Below are 14,599 nucleotides of genomic sequence, written 5' to 3'. Positions count from 1 at the left end.
TCCGCCCTATGAAGATTCTGATGCTGAGGATTCCATTCTGTCAGCTTCTCCCCCTGAAGACTATTCCTTTGGGGAAACTTTGCATACCATGAGGGAACATTTTCACTGGGAAGGTCAGGACTACTCTGACTCAAAGAAAAGGCTCAGAGAGTTTCTTTTACTTCCCCAGCACAGACCACTTGCTATCCCCCCAGTTTTAGACATTGTGGATGATGTTTACTTAGAATGTAGTTTAAATCCAGATTCTCTGCCTCCTGCTCCAGCCAAACCAGATAGATATTATAGAGTGCCGGACTCCCACAAATTCCTTTACAAAAGCCCTGTTGCTGACCCAGAGACTATCTCCCAGGGTCCCAAAGGGGTTAAGGCTTCTATGACAAAAAATCCAGTACCCTCTGAAAGGGACTCCAGAGCACTAGACAGGTGGGGGAAGAAGGTTTACACCTCAGCCACTCTAGCTATGAGAGCACTAAATTGTCAATTTCACATGCTTAAATGCCAGCAATTTCTAATGTCTCAAATAAAACAAAAGATGAGCACACACCCTCAACAGCCCGAATTGAAGGAAATGCAGGATCTGTTGCATGCAGCTGAACAGGTGGGCAAACATACTTTACAATGTGGATTTGATTCCTTGGAAGCTTCCTGTAGAGCAGCTGTTACTGGGTCTGTTATACGTAGGCATGCTTGGTTAAAGGAACAAACTCTGCCTGATCATGTCAAAGCAAAGTTACTAGATGCTCCCTTACAGCAGAATGTCCTATTTGGGGTTAAAGCAGAAGAAGTCTTAAAGAAAATGGAGGATAAGGCAAAATCTATGCAGACGGTCAAAGATTTCTTACAGGTTCAGCCCCCTCGCTTCAGCAGAAACTGGCCAACAAAAAATTGGTCCTTTCCAGCTACTGACAGACCACAGAGGGGTAAATACAGACGCCCAAGAGGCAGAGGACAAGCACAAACCTACTACAAACCTCGACAATGGGGCACTGCAACACAGAAGGGAGGAGAAGACAGGCCCCAAACTTCTAGAAGGCAAACACAATGACTTAAAACTCATATGGCCAAGCAAAACTCTCTTGGCAGCTCCATTGGGAGGAAAATTAGCACTTTTTACAAACAACTGGCGCATCATCACAAAGGACAAATGGGTCCTAGACATTATTTCACAAGGATACAGATTCCATTTCCACACCTTGCCAACGATAAGAGGAATGCCAAACCTGCCACAAAATCAATGGACAGAGGCACAAAAACAAATTACAGCTCTCATGGACATGAGAGCCATTCAACTGGTACCTACACGGGAGCAAGGCCAAGGATTTTACTCAAGGCTCTTTCTAGTCCCGAGAAAGGACAATGCTTGGAGACCCATTCTGGACCTTTCAATTCTAAACACCTTCTTACAAGTACCCAAATTCAAGATGCTAACACTACAGCAGCTTCTTCCCATGTTGGGCAAGAAAGCATGGCTAGTAACGTTGGACCTCAAGGAGGCATACCTGCATGCCCCTATCAGACAAAGTTGCAGAAGATACCTCTGTTTCATTGCAGGTTCAACCCATTACCAATTCTCTGCACTGCCCTTTGGCTTATCTACTGCGCCCAAGGTCTTCACAAAATGCCTGGCACCAGTAATTGCATACTGCAGACAAAGAGGAATTCAAATATACCCATACCTGGACGACTGCCTCATCCAAGCAGAAAGCAAGGACATCCTCTTACAACATCTGGCTTTTGTAAAACACCATCTAAGTTGCCTAGGGTACACAGTAAATGAAAAGAAATCAAAACTAGTACCCTCACAAAATATGACATTCCTGTGTGCCAGCTTGAATACAACGGCCCAGATGGCTTATCTGACGCCAGACAAACAATTACAACTGACTCAATACTTCAAAACAATGGCAACAAAGACCCAACTCCCTGCAAGAAAAATTCTGCAGGCCTTGGGCTTCATGGCATCTTGCATACTACTAATACCATTTGCAAAGCTGCATATGAGGAAATTACAGTGGTACCTAAAAAGCGTATGGACTCAACACAGCCACAGATTTGACACAATGATATCTCTCATTCCCTGCCTTCAACAAGAGTTTCTATGGTGGTCTCAAGCATGTCACCTCAACAAGGGTCAGCCTTTCACCTTGCCCCCAGCCAGGCAAACTATGACAACAGATGCATCGGACTATGCCTGGGGGGCACACATGGCAGGACGGTGCATTCAAGGCATATGGACTGCAGATCAAAGGAATCTGCACATCAATCAAAAAGAAATGCTAGCTGTACAGCATGCTCTGACAGCCTTCAAGGACCTCTTACATCCAGAACAGCTTACAATAAGGACGGACAACACCACAGTAATGTGGTACATAAACAAACAAGGGGGTACACACTCCTACCCTCTATGCAGGCAAGCAATGACCTTGTGGAACACAGCACTGGCTTACCAAGTTCAGCTACAAGCTCAATTCCTGCCAGGAAAAAAGAACACATTGGCAGACGACCTCAGCAGAAACATCATGGATCCCCACGAGTGGAAACTGGATCCACAAGTATTTGCAATGATAACTCAAAAATGGGGCCACTCAGACATAGACCTGTTTGCCAGCCCCCAAAACTGTCAGCTAACAAAATTTTGTACAAGGACACTTCACCATCAAGCTTGGAAAGTGGACGCACTCTCATTCAGTTGGAAAAACCTGACAGTATATGCCTACCCTCCATTGCCCCTTCTCACCAAGGTGCTGCTGAAAGTCAGGATGGAAAGACCCAGAATGATACTCATAGCCCCAGACTGGCCACTCCAGCACTGGTACCCACTACTAAGGAATATGGCCCAGGGCCCACCTTGGATTTTACCACAAACTGCTCATTTGCTCACACAGCAAGACAGTCAGATTCTACACAGCCAGCTCAAAGCCTTAAATTTGGCTGCATGGCAAATCACCTAAACAACCAGCCAGCTCCTCTTCCTCAAGCTGTTATGGATGTTATTCTGGAAGCCAGGAGGCCCAGCACCAGGAAGGCCTACTAGGACAAATGGAAAAGGTTTTGCGCCTGGAACCAAGCTAAAGGCCAAAATACCCTTCAGCCACACATACCTCAGATTCTACAGTACTTAACTGAGATGTTGCATAAAGGACTTTCTTTTTCATCTATTAAAATCCACGCCTCAGCTATTTCAGCCCACTACAACATGGATCCTCCTTTATTTTCACATCAACTTCTAAGGCAGTTTCTCAGAGGGGCCAAAAACATTAGGCCCCCCAGGAGAGCACCTACACCAACCTGGGACCTCAATTTTGTTCTGGAAAAACTTACGCTACCTCCTTTTGAACCAGCCTTCTCAGCTGACTTAAAATTTATATCATGGAAGACCACCCTGCTGCTAGCAATAAGTTCTGCCAGAAGAGTCTCAGAGATTCAGGCACTAATGGCAGTAGAGCCTTTCCTCATTTTCCATCAAGACAGAGTCTGTCTACGAATTAACCCCTCCTTTATGCCTAAGGTGGTATCCAGTGTGGTTCTAAATCAAACCATTGTGGCTCTAAATCAAACCATCCATTTACCCACCTTCTTTCCAAATCCACAGAACAAAGGAGAAAGACTCCTGCACTCCTTGGACATTCACAGGCAACTACGTTACTACTTGGATAAAACTAAGGTTTTCAGAAAATCTGACCAGCTCTTTGTATCCTATGCTGCAGCTTCACAAGGGAAGGCTATATCAAAACAGACCATTTCCAAATGGATAGGACATTGCATTCGTTTTTGCTACACCCATCATGGAAAACCAGTTCCTGCTACCATAAGGCCCACTCTACCAGGGCAGCAGCTACATCTACAGCCTTCCTCAGGGGGGGTGCCAACCAAGGATATTTTGGAAGCTGCAACTTGGAGTTCAGTACACACCTTCACCAAACACTACCACTTACCACTTTACTCTAAGACTAGAGCTGGCTTCGCCACTGCAGTTCTGCAGGGCCTTCTAGCCTCCTCTAACCCTGTTTGACTCCACCTCCCAGCCTTAGCTTTGGGATTCTACCCAAGTGTGATGACTGCTGCAGGGTAACATGATGAACATAGTACAGTTTTGTACCTACCATAAATGTAGATGTTCGAGTGTATACCCTGCTGCAGTCCAGGTTACCCTCCCTCCATCCCCTCTGACCTAACTAACTAAAACTTTCTATGCCTTAAAATCTGATACTACCTTTGTGGTGTATTTGCCTATAGCTGGAGGGATGTTTTGTTTGTGCTAAACTTTGTAAATTGGTACTATTTACTGACCACCTTTTTAGGGGGCACCTGACATCTGGGGCAAGAAAAACTGAAGAAAATGGCATCGGATGCATCATATATACCCCTGGTGCACTGACGTCAGGGAAGAAGCGACAGCAACCGACGCCGGACCAAGACTTTGGAATTCAGGCCGACTGCGGGACCACCTGATGACAGGATAACCCAAGTCTGATGACTGCAGCAGGGTATACACTCGAACATCTACATTTATGGTAGGTACAAAACTGTACTTTTACTCTGAGTAACAAGGCAGGCAAGAAAACCTGCAACAAGAAAAGTTTCTAAATGGATAGACTTTTCCATATGTTGCCACAACAGAGGATAGAACCCATCCCCAAGTAGGGGTCACCATTATCCTCCAATATTTGTGAGATGCTCAACTCATGTTTAGTATACACTTCTGTTAAAGTGCATTTGTCAGTCATTTCAGTTTGTCTACATGTTGATCCCCTTCATTCTTCATGTTACGAGATCAAACAATTTTGACATCTGGCCTCCTAAAAAATCTATTCGTACTACTTGGGACCAAAGTTATGTTCATGAAAAGTTAGCTTTCTCACTCTTTAAACCTGCTTCTTGTGCTTCCTTAACATTTTTGATTTGAAAGACAGTTTTATTGGTGGCCTTAACCTCTACCAAAAGGGTTTCAGGGTTGCAAGTTCTTGTGTTTTCTCTTTCATTCTTAGTCTTTCATAAATACAGGGTTAGTCTCAGAACTTACCCTTCTTTTATGCCAGATGTTGTTATTGAACTGTCTCTGAATCAGTCCATCAATCTTCCTGCTTTGTTTCTTAATCCCAAAAATAAAGGAGAAGGAATTCTGCATTTGTTGTATGTCCAAGGGCAGCTTAGATTCTATCTAGAAGAGACAAAAATCTACCTGAAAATATGATCAACTTTTAATCTCTTATGGAGAAAAGAAATTAGGCCTAACTGTTTCAAAACAGAGCATTTCCAAATGACTTTTCCTTTTCCCCAGCCTACTAATTTTTGACCAGCACTCTATGGCCCACCAAATAACCAGCCTGAAAAAACACCTGCTCTGAAAAGGCCTACTTGCTCACTATTCCAATAACCGGACCCTGCGTTCCAGTAACAAAAACCTAATAAACATCACTAAAAGTAGCAATAATGCTGGTAACTCGCTATACTCAAACAGTATCGCCAATATTTGGAACTCCCTACCCATCGATATTAGATCCACCTCCAGCACCACCAAGTTTAAGAAACTACTAAAAGATCACGTAACATCTACCTGGCTGTGCTCGTACTAACCCTGGATAACTTTCCCTCACTCAGATATAACCTCTAACTACACTTCTATCCAGTCTATAACTCTTGTAACTTTCTTCTCCCTTACCTGTATCCCCTTGTCTTCCTCGCAGTTGTAAACTGTATTCTGTCAGATGACATACTAAATGTAATGTAGAGGCTTAAGAAAAATTAAGACATGCTGTACTGTATTTGTACTTTATGTATTAATCTCATCTCTCATATATATATTTTTGTTGATTAATCTCCTATGTATATAAATTGCTTTACTGATCTCTGCTAGACTGTAAGCAGATACATGTAAGCTGTATAGTATTTGTTGTACTAGATATGTATTAGTAAAAATGTACTTTGCTGGAGCTTTTCTCCTCAAGCCTCTGCTGAAAATGGACACTGTTGTCTAATCGGACCATCCCAGTAAACAAATGTTAAATAAAATGAATAAATAAATTATCTTATGTTACTCCTTCCTCGACAAATCCCTTCAGGTGCAGGAGAAACCCCATTCTATCTTTATTTATTTATTTGTCTTTTGTTAACCAGGTTTGTCCACTGGGCTGGGGGCCCATTTTCAGTGGAGACACGAGGAGAAAAGCTCCACACTCACATGATACAACAGATGATGCCAGTAAACAATATACATATGTCACAACAAATCACCAGGCACAATATACATATGGTACAAACAATAGCAAGCCAAATTAGGAGTCAAAAAATATACATATGCTACAAACAGAAGCAAGCTAATTTAGGAGTCAGACTAATAAGATGTCTAAAAACATAAAAGGTAAAAAACATGGGAATAAACAACATTAATGCCTTGTTGCAATAACAAGGTAAAAATCTTGTGCAATCAATAAAAAGCAGTTTATCAATAGAATGACAGAGGTAAAGTTGGTGAGAGGTCCTAGAGGAGTTGTTAAGTGCTGTCGAAGGAAAGATGAAGAATAATAGAAGAGACAGAGAACATCCAGGATGTAGCATTCGTGTCTAGAGTGGGTGAAGGGGAAAGGAGAGGTGTTGAGGTTAGATCAGAGTGGAGTGAAGGATATAATGGAGTAGAGTTGTGGGGGCCAAGGAGATTAAAAAGTGGTAAAAAGTGGGGGGAGGGGGTATAGGTGGGTGAAAAGGTTACGTTTTTCGAGAGCTCTTTAGCGATACTACAGATCCATAGGATTTATATATATATATATATATATATATATATATATATATATATATACACACACATATATAATGTAAGGAGGGGTCAGTTAGGATGCAACTGTAAGGAGGTAGCAGGGAGATTAGGTGTGGCGGTAGCAGTTTATTTATTTTTTATGTATTGTCATTTAACCAGGTTGGTCCATCTGAGCCAAAGGCCCATTTTCAGTTGAGACCCAAGGAGAAAAGTGCCATTTACAAGTACAGACATGCCAAAAAAAAAACAAACCATAATTAATACAAAGACTAAAAATTACAATAGAGATCAGGTCGGGGTTTGGAAAGGGCAGGACCAGGTCTTAAGAAGGTAGTGTTTGAGTTGTACTTTGAAATGGAATTTATGGGGAATACTTCTTATTTTAAGTGAAAGGGAGTTCCAGGTGTGAGCTACAGAGTATTTATATAGGGACTTACCAGTATTTTTTGACAGTTTGTAAATGTCAAGAAGATGTTTGTCAGATGTACGAAGTTGACATTGGGAGTTATATAGAGATACAGTATTAGAGATGGAGGGACAGAAAGTGGGATTATAAAGAAATAAGTGTGTGAAATGCAGTTGAGAAAGACACAATTGTTTAGGGAATTCAGGCCATTGTAATTATTTAAGGGCAAGGCAGTGGTGGGATTTGTAGGGGAGATTAGAGGCGAATATAGCTATTTTATTGTATGTTTGCTCTAGTTTAGAGAGAAGTGAAGACTGAAGGTTAGTAAATACTGCAGCTGCATACAAAAGACAGGGTAATAGGAGAGACGGGACCAGGGAGGGTTTGGTGGAGGGTAAAAGCAGTTTGTGGTTACGGTACAGGAGACCAAGTTTCTGGTGTTTTTTTTTTTTATGCAGTGATGGATATGTATGCAGTTACAGGAGAGAGAGAGTTGATAAGGTAGTTTTTCAATTCCTTTTTGAAGAGGAGTGAAGATTGGAAGTGTCTTATATTAGTTGGGAGTTTGTTCCAAGTTTGAGATATGGAGCATTTGTAGAGTAATCTGCCTATAATTTTGTTAGGCTTGTAGGTGTTAAGAAGTGCCTGGTCAGTACTACGGAAAGACTGTGCAGGTTTGTAAGGGGCAAGGAAGGTGAGCAGGGAGGGACATTTAGCAGGTTTGTGAAGAAGAGTGTGTAGCTGTGAAAGCTGGAGTAGTTGTGGGAAATTGAGCCACTGTATTTTTTTTAGGGCAAGGCAGTGGTGAGGTTTGTAGGGAAGATTACAGGCAAAATAAGCTATCTGGTTGTAGGTTTGTTCAAGTTTGGTTAAGAGATTAGCTTGGATATGTATGAATATAGGACAGGCATAGAGTAGGCATGGGAGAAGACAGGCTTGGGCAAGAGAGGTCCTGGAGGAATTAAATAAGAATTTTTTGTGTCTATATAGTAACCCTAGTTTTTGATTGGCCTTTTTAATGGACTGTAGAATGTGTTGATCAAATTTCAGTTGCTCGTCGATTGTTATTCCTAGTAGTTTAGTAGTGGAGTCAACATAAATTATGGTATTGTCTAGAAAAGAGAGACTGAAAGAGGTTTTAAGATGCGATAAAGATTTAGGAAGGAAAAGAAGGAGTTTGGTTTTCTTTGTGTTAAGGATTAGTTGGTTGTCAGTTAGCCAGTCTTCAGTAGTATTAAAGGAAGTCTCTTTCAGAGAGTGGAGGTCGGTGGGGTTGTCAGAGAGGGTGATTAGGGTAGAATCATCAGCGTATCAGATTAGTGATTATGAGGTGCAGGCAGAGTGAAGATTGTTAGTGAAAATGTTAAAGAGGAGGGGGCCAAGGATGGATCCTTGGGGGACACCTGTTTGGACGGGTAAAAAGGGAAAGTAGGAGGACTGCCATCTAACTGATTTTAGTCTGTTATTGTGATAGCTGGAAAACCAGAAAATAGTACGGGTGGAGAGGTTGTGCTCGGATAGTTTAGAGAGGAGTTTTTGTGGGAGATGGAGTGGAAAGCTTTTAGATAGGTCGAGAAAGACACAGGATACAAGATTATTGTTGTCCCTTGATTCGGCTACAGTCTGGTAAAAGATAGGGTGGTGGATATGCTATGGTGAGGTCTAAATCTGTGCTGAGAGGGGGGTAAGAAGGTTTTCATGGAGTAGATAGGTGAGAAGTTGCCTATGAATGCATTTCTGGAGAATTTTCAAGAGAAAGGCGAGGATGGCTATTGGTCGGTAATTCGTAGGTTTGGTGGAGTTACTTCCATTGTGCAGTGGGACTGTGTAGAATGATTTCCAAATGTTAGGGACAGAGGATTCTGTGATAGAACAGTTAATAAGGATTGAGATGGGATAAGCTATAGAACTGGCAGCAAGTTTAAGAAATTGTAGGAGTAGGTTGTCATAGGAGGCTGAGCAATGTTTGAGTTTAGTAGAAGTGATTTGATATAGGCAGTGGAAGCAGGTTCCATGGAGAAGGCTGATTGGGCGTGGTGATTAGAGGTGGTTAATGGTTATCTGGGGGGGGGGCAGTTTTTTGATGGCGTCTATAAAGTAGTTGTTTAGCGGAGTAGCAGTTTCAAGGTGAATACTGTTAGTTAGGGAAGGGGTTGGGGGTAGTGGTTTTACCAGAATGGAGTATGCTGTCCATAGTGTGCCAGAATTGTTTTGGGTTGGAAAACTTGGCGGATTGGGCTTCTTGATAGAAGTTTGTTTTGTCCTGAATTATAATTATTTATTTATTTATTTATTTTTTTTTTTTTTTTTTTTTTTATATGATGTTCCTGAGTTCTTTATATTTAAGGAGGATAGAGGGGGATTTAGACTTGGTCCATTGATTCCAGGTAATGTTTCTTAGTTTCATGGTGGAAAAGGTATTTTTGTAGAGCCAGGGAGCAGGATAAGGTTTGATCCTAATTTTCCTAATAGGAGCTAGGGCATTAAGTATGTTTAGGAAGATTTTGTTAAATTCAGGGACAGCATCATTTAGAGGAAGGTTGTACAGGTGAGACCAGTTGATCATGTAGAGTTGGTTGTTGAAGGTTTCTGCATTGAATTTGGACAGGTTACGGCAATTGCTATAGAGGTCACTTAATGAGTTTGGTAAAGTGGAGGGATTGTGATACTGACTGGGGTTGGGAGTTAAGATCCAATCAAGCATGGAGCTAGAGATTTTATGTATGCGAGTTGAAAAAGCAGTAAGTTGACTGAAGCCAAATAGGTTAATAGTAGCACTAGGGGAGTCGGAGGAGAGTTTGCTCCAATCAATATTAACATCACGTAGTATTAATGTTTGATATGATATAAGTTGGGAGATCCAGGATAAGATATTTTCGAGAATTGGAAAGTTGTTGCCAGGGGGTATATAGATAGACACTATGGCCAGTTTTTTATGTGGCTTAAGGTGACAGTTAAGAGGGATTAGTTCAGCTGGGGAGAAATCTGGGAGAGATAAGGGAAGGGGTGAGAGGTTGAAGTGCTCTGAGTAGAGGATAGTGATACCTCCTCCTTTTCTAGAAAGTCTATCTTGCCGGAAGATGTTATATCCAGGAGGTAGAATTTCAGAGTTTGTGATATGTGGTTCTAGCCAAGTTTCTGAGAGAGCTAATATGTGGATTGAGTGGTGGGTAACCCAAGCATGAAATTAATATCTTGTTGGGGAGACATTGTATGTTTTGTATGTTGTATTCTACAAGAGATATGGCTTCTTCTGGAGTTTTTTTTTTTCAAGGGCCTTGATTCTAAGTCCATTCTAGAGCAACCTGAGCTTGTCTTCATACTTTCACAAAACACTACAAGATATATGCCTTTTCCTGAGCCAGAGCATATTTAACAGAACCATTCTTCAAGGTTTATTTGACTTCAGCTGTACTGCATCAGCCTCCAGCCTTTCTTCCTGAAAGTTTTGGGAATAATCCCATTTATGAGGAATACTGCAATAGTGATCTAATGAAGAACATAGTGCACTTGTGAAAGACCTTACCATAACAGTAGATGTTCTAATAGATCACTGTTGCAGTATATGAATCCAGCCTCCTTCCCTGTTTTCTTTTCTTCTCCTTTACTCCTTGGCCGATGTGGACCCCCTTTAGTTTTCCACCCTTTCTTTTTTTCCAATTTATTACTTTGTTTATCTCCCTCAGTATTAGCCTTAGTCATTTTCTCTGGGGCAGGGAAGCTCTTTAGGATTTTTTCACCTGCATGCTCCTTAAGTAATATTACATAATCTTGTCCATAGGTCATAGGCTGGACATACAGTGGAAAATAAAGGTGTATATGCTTTTCTAGACTGGCCAAATGTATTGTATCCTTGACAGGATGTGTCCCTTAAGACAAAAATACTGCAGCAGTAATTTCTTTGAACATCTACTGTTATAGTAAGGTCTTGCACAACTGTACTTTTATCCTAATTACAGATTGTGATATAGCCTGATTCAGAAAGATTTACTTCCTTGCATTTTCCCCTGAAGCTGTTACGATAACACAGATGTAATAGTTTTTTCAGCCCAGACTGTTTGATTTTTGTTAAATATGTGCTTTTATGTACTTTACATCTTAGAAATTGTTGTAACCACACTGACAGAGATATAAAGTTTAATTTCTAAAAGAAAATCGAAAAATAGTCGGCAGGACTGTTTCTAACATGCTGACGTATTTTTGTACAAGTACAGTAACTTTTATTACTGTTTTTTAAAATTATCCATCCACTGGAATTTATTTTGTCTGCCAGGTAGTTTTGGAGCAATTCTCTTAACGGGGCAGACATGTACAGTTGAATCAGCCAAGTGCATCACGTGTAGTCTTCAACTGGAAGCAGTAAAATATTTTATAATTGTATGTAATGCACTCAAGAACTCAATCATTCATAAGTAATATATGTGTATTTTTGAGTCTCACCAGTAGAAAATGATACATAATTTCAAGCATGAAGTAACCAAAAATGAAACCTTGTGAAGTAGGAAAGAATAATACAAGAAGAAAATAAAAATACGCTTCTATCGGGTACAAATAAGAAGGCAATGAGTCATTTTGTTTTTAGCATTTTTATTGATTTTTGAAAACAGTTTCCACATATGCATACATATACAGTTTGGTGTTATATTTGTAAATAATCACATACACATACAATCTGTTTTTCATCATCTGGGATCCTGTTTTATTTGTTGAAGAACCACTATGGACAGAACTGAAAAATATTATTTTCTTTTACCTTGATATCATATGAATGATCTTTAAGCACTGAAGTAGTAGTTATTCTTTTTATGTTCCAACCCAAAATGATCTTGTAGGGTAGACACAATATTGTGATTTTACATGTTGGCTAAGGTTTTTCTTTCTTACAATGCATTTGGTTTCCTCAAGAGATGAGCATGCCGTGCTTTAAGCAATCTTGTCACTGTATTTCCTTAGAATGACACAACTCAGAATTATGACTTGTTTTTGAAAATCTCTTTACATTTTCTCTCTTCAAAAATTAGGAATCATTTTACAGCAATAACTCCTCCTCTTGCAGCTTGTTTAGTCTATCATTAGTATTATGTTTCTGCACTCTGAAACTTTACTTTAAAACAGCTGTTAATTCCCAAAGACTGAGTAAGTTTATGGACCCCAGATGGAGGGAGAGAAGGCAGCACTAAATGACAGTAGAAAGTGAAAGAGTTGTGACTCTCCAGATACTTAACAGTTTAATTACAATAATGGGGTAGAAATAATGAAGAGATTATGGCTGTGCTTTTCCTGGATGAAAACCCTTAAGTTTATTTATTTTCTAATTTTTATTTATTCATTTGATAAATGGATAAGTGGACTGGCCAGGGACCCTTTTTAGCCATGACCCAGACACAATTGCAGTTACACATAAATTTCAATTTAGTACATTCATTTGTCAACATTAGTTTGATGTAAGATATTACAGGATGAGTTTTGTTCATGTAGTTTGTCATATTTTATTTTACAGAATGTGAAGCTTTATGACATTAGATTAGTATACAGAATTACAAATGAAATACAACTAAACACATTTATATTGCATTCTAACTGTTTTTGCGTACACATTAGCTCCCACTGCTTTGTCATCAGCCACCTCATGGCCAATCAGTGTTTTCATTCCTCATTACCAGGGAGAAGGTCAACCAGAAGAGGCATAATTCAGACAATCATTAGTGGTGGTTTGATTTTTTTTTTTCCATTATGCCCTAACACCCAACAGCACATAGGTAGCTAAGTGTGATGTAGGGGATGTGCAGTGAGCTGTATTTCTAAAATGTCCTTTCAGTTTTGTGAGAGGTGTAACCTTCAAGCAGCCCCACCTGTACCCTCAAAGCACATGATGTGGTTTCCCCAATATCCTTCAGGAAAATTTCACCTACCCAGTGTGCCTCCTAGTGCATGCAACCTTCCCCACCTCTGAAGGAGGTAAGCAGACCATGCCTCATAACATCTTCCCCTCTATGCCTGCCTCCTCCTGGCATCAACTGAACTCTTGTCACTTGGATCACAATTGGGGGTCAATCCCTCTGCACCAAAGAACCAGGCTAGCCTAACATTTTTTAATTATTTACTTATTTACAGGTAAAGTATTTCAAGGGTCAAATTTTGGAAGCTGATTAGATGGATGAAATGTGCATACATATAATTAAGAGATTAGAAGAGGTTTATTTACTTTCTGCCCCTGTAACCATTTCAGTAGTGTGCTTGTTTGTGATGATTTATGAGAGTTTGAGTTTTGAATCATTTTTTTCATTTCTGAGATGGGAGGTTATTCCAGTTTGCTAGGGGCAATTTAAAGCTTTTCTTTCTCCAGCTGCTAGGTTGTATGGGGATCTAAAAGTGACAGAGTACCATAATTTTGAGAATGGAGGTGCTAGGGTTAAAATTAAATTTTTAGTTTTTATCTGAGGGAGGTACAATACCTCTCATAAGTAATTTTAAATGTGAGGGTAGAGAAAAGGGTGGTTAAAACTGTAAGTGGAATCCTGTTTACTTTTTTGTAGGGATGTATAGTGATCTTCATACTGAGGAGAAGATAAATTCATCTGTGGATATTATTATTTGAAGTTTGAATGAGGCAGGCATTATGGAATGAATTTAGTGTTAAGAACAAGTAGATTATAAAGTGAGGGAAGTGCCAGAGAGACAAATTCCTAATGAAAGTGTTGAGTGATTTCATTGAAGCCCATTTCTCATTTTAGTATGACAATGTTGAAATTTGTTGGCAGGAAATTTTATGAGGGTTAGTTCCTGCTGGAAAAAAATGAGTATCAGAGAGATTTGATAATAACACCCAGTTTACAGTCATCTGCAAGCTTAGGTAACCAAAATTACAGATTGTTGGTGTAGAGATCAGAGAAGTAGATGCTGGAAAGGAAGGTGCCCCAGCACTGAACCCTATGGTGCACCACTAGTTACCCTAATATTTTCTGAGGCGTTGCCTGCCGTCTTATCTGTGTTGTTTCTATCATTCAGCCAGGTGTCTCTCCATCTTAACATGTATGGATCTACTTTGAAAATACTTAAATTGTTTACAAATCCAGCAAGGCTTTGACCAGATCCAAATAAGCTGTTGTAGCAGAATGATCACTGTCAGCAGCCTGTGTGACCCTCTCAAAGAACTTAACTAAATTGAGTAGGCAGGATCTCCCTTTGACAAAGCCAAACTGATGTGGGTCTAGCCTGATAAGGTTTTCAATGTCATAGTTAATTAATGAGGACAGATATGATGTATTCCCCAGCTTTGCATTCAGACTAGTCAGGCTAATGGATCTACAGTTTCCATGGTCAGTGTTAGGGCCTCCCTTGTGTGAAGGCATCAGCAATGCAGTTCAACATACTTTGGGGATAAATCCTGTAGCTAAGTTACATAGGGACTCCACAAGGGATGTTTAGCACTATTTATT

This window comes from Protopterus annectens, chromosome 3.part1 (genome assembly GCF_019279795.1).
Source record: "Protopterus annectens isolate FY-2018-M chromosome 3.part1, PAN1.0, whole genome shotgun sequence".
Taxonomy (NCBI): Eukaryota; Metazoa; Chordata; order Ceratodontiformes; family Protopteridae; genus Protopterus; species Protopterus annectens.
This window is presented reverse-complemented; position numbering follows the sequence as displayed.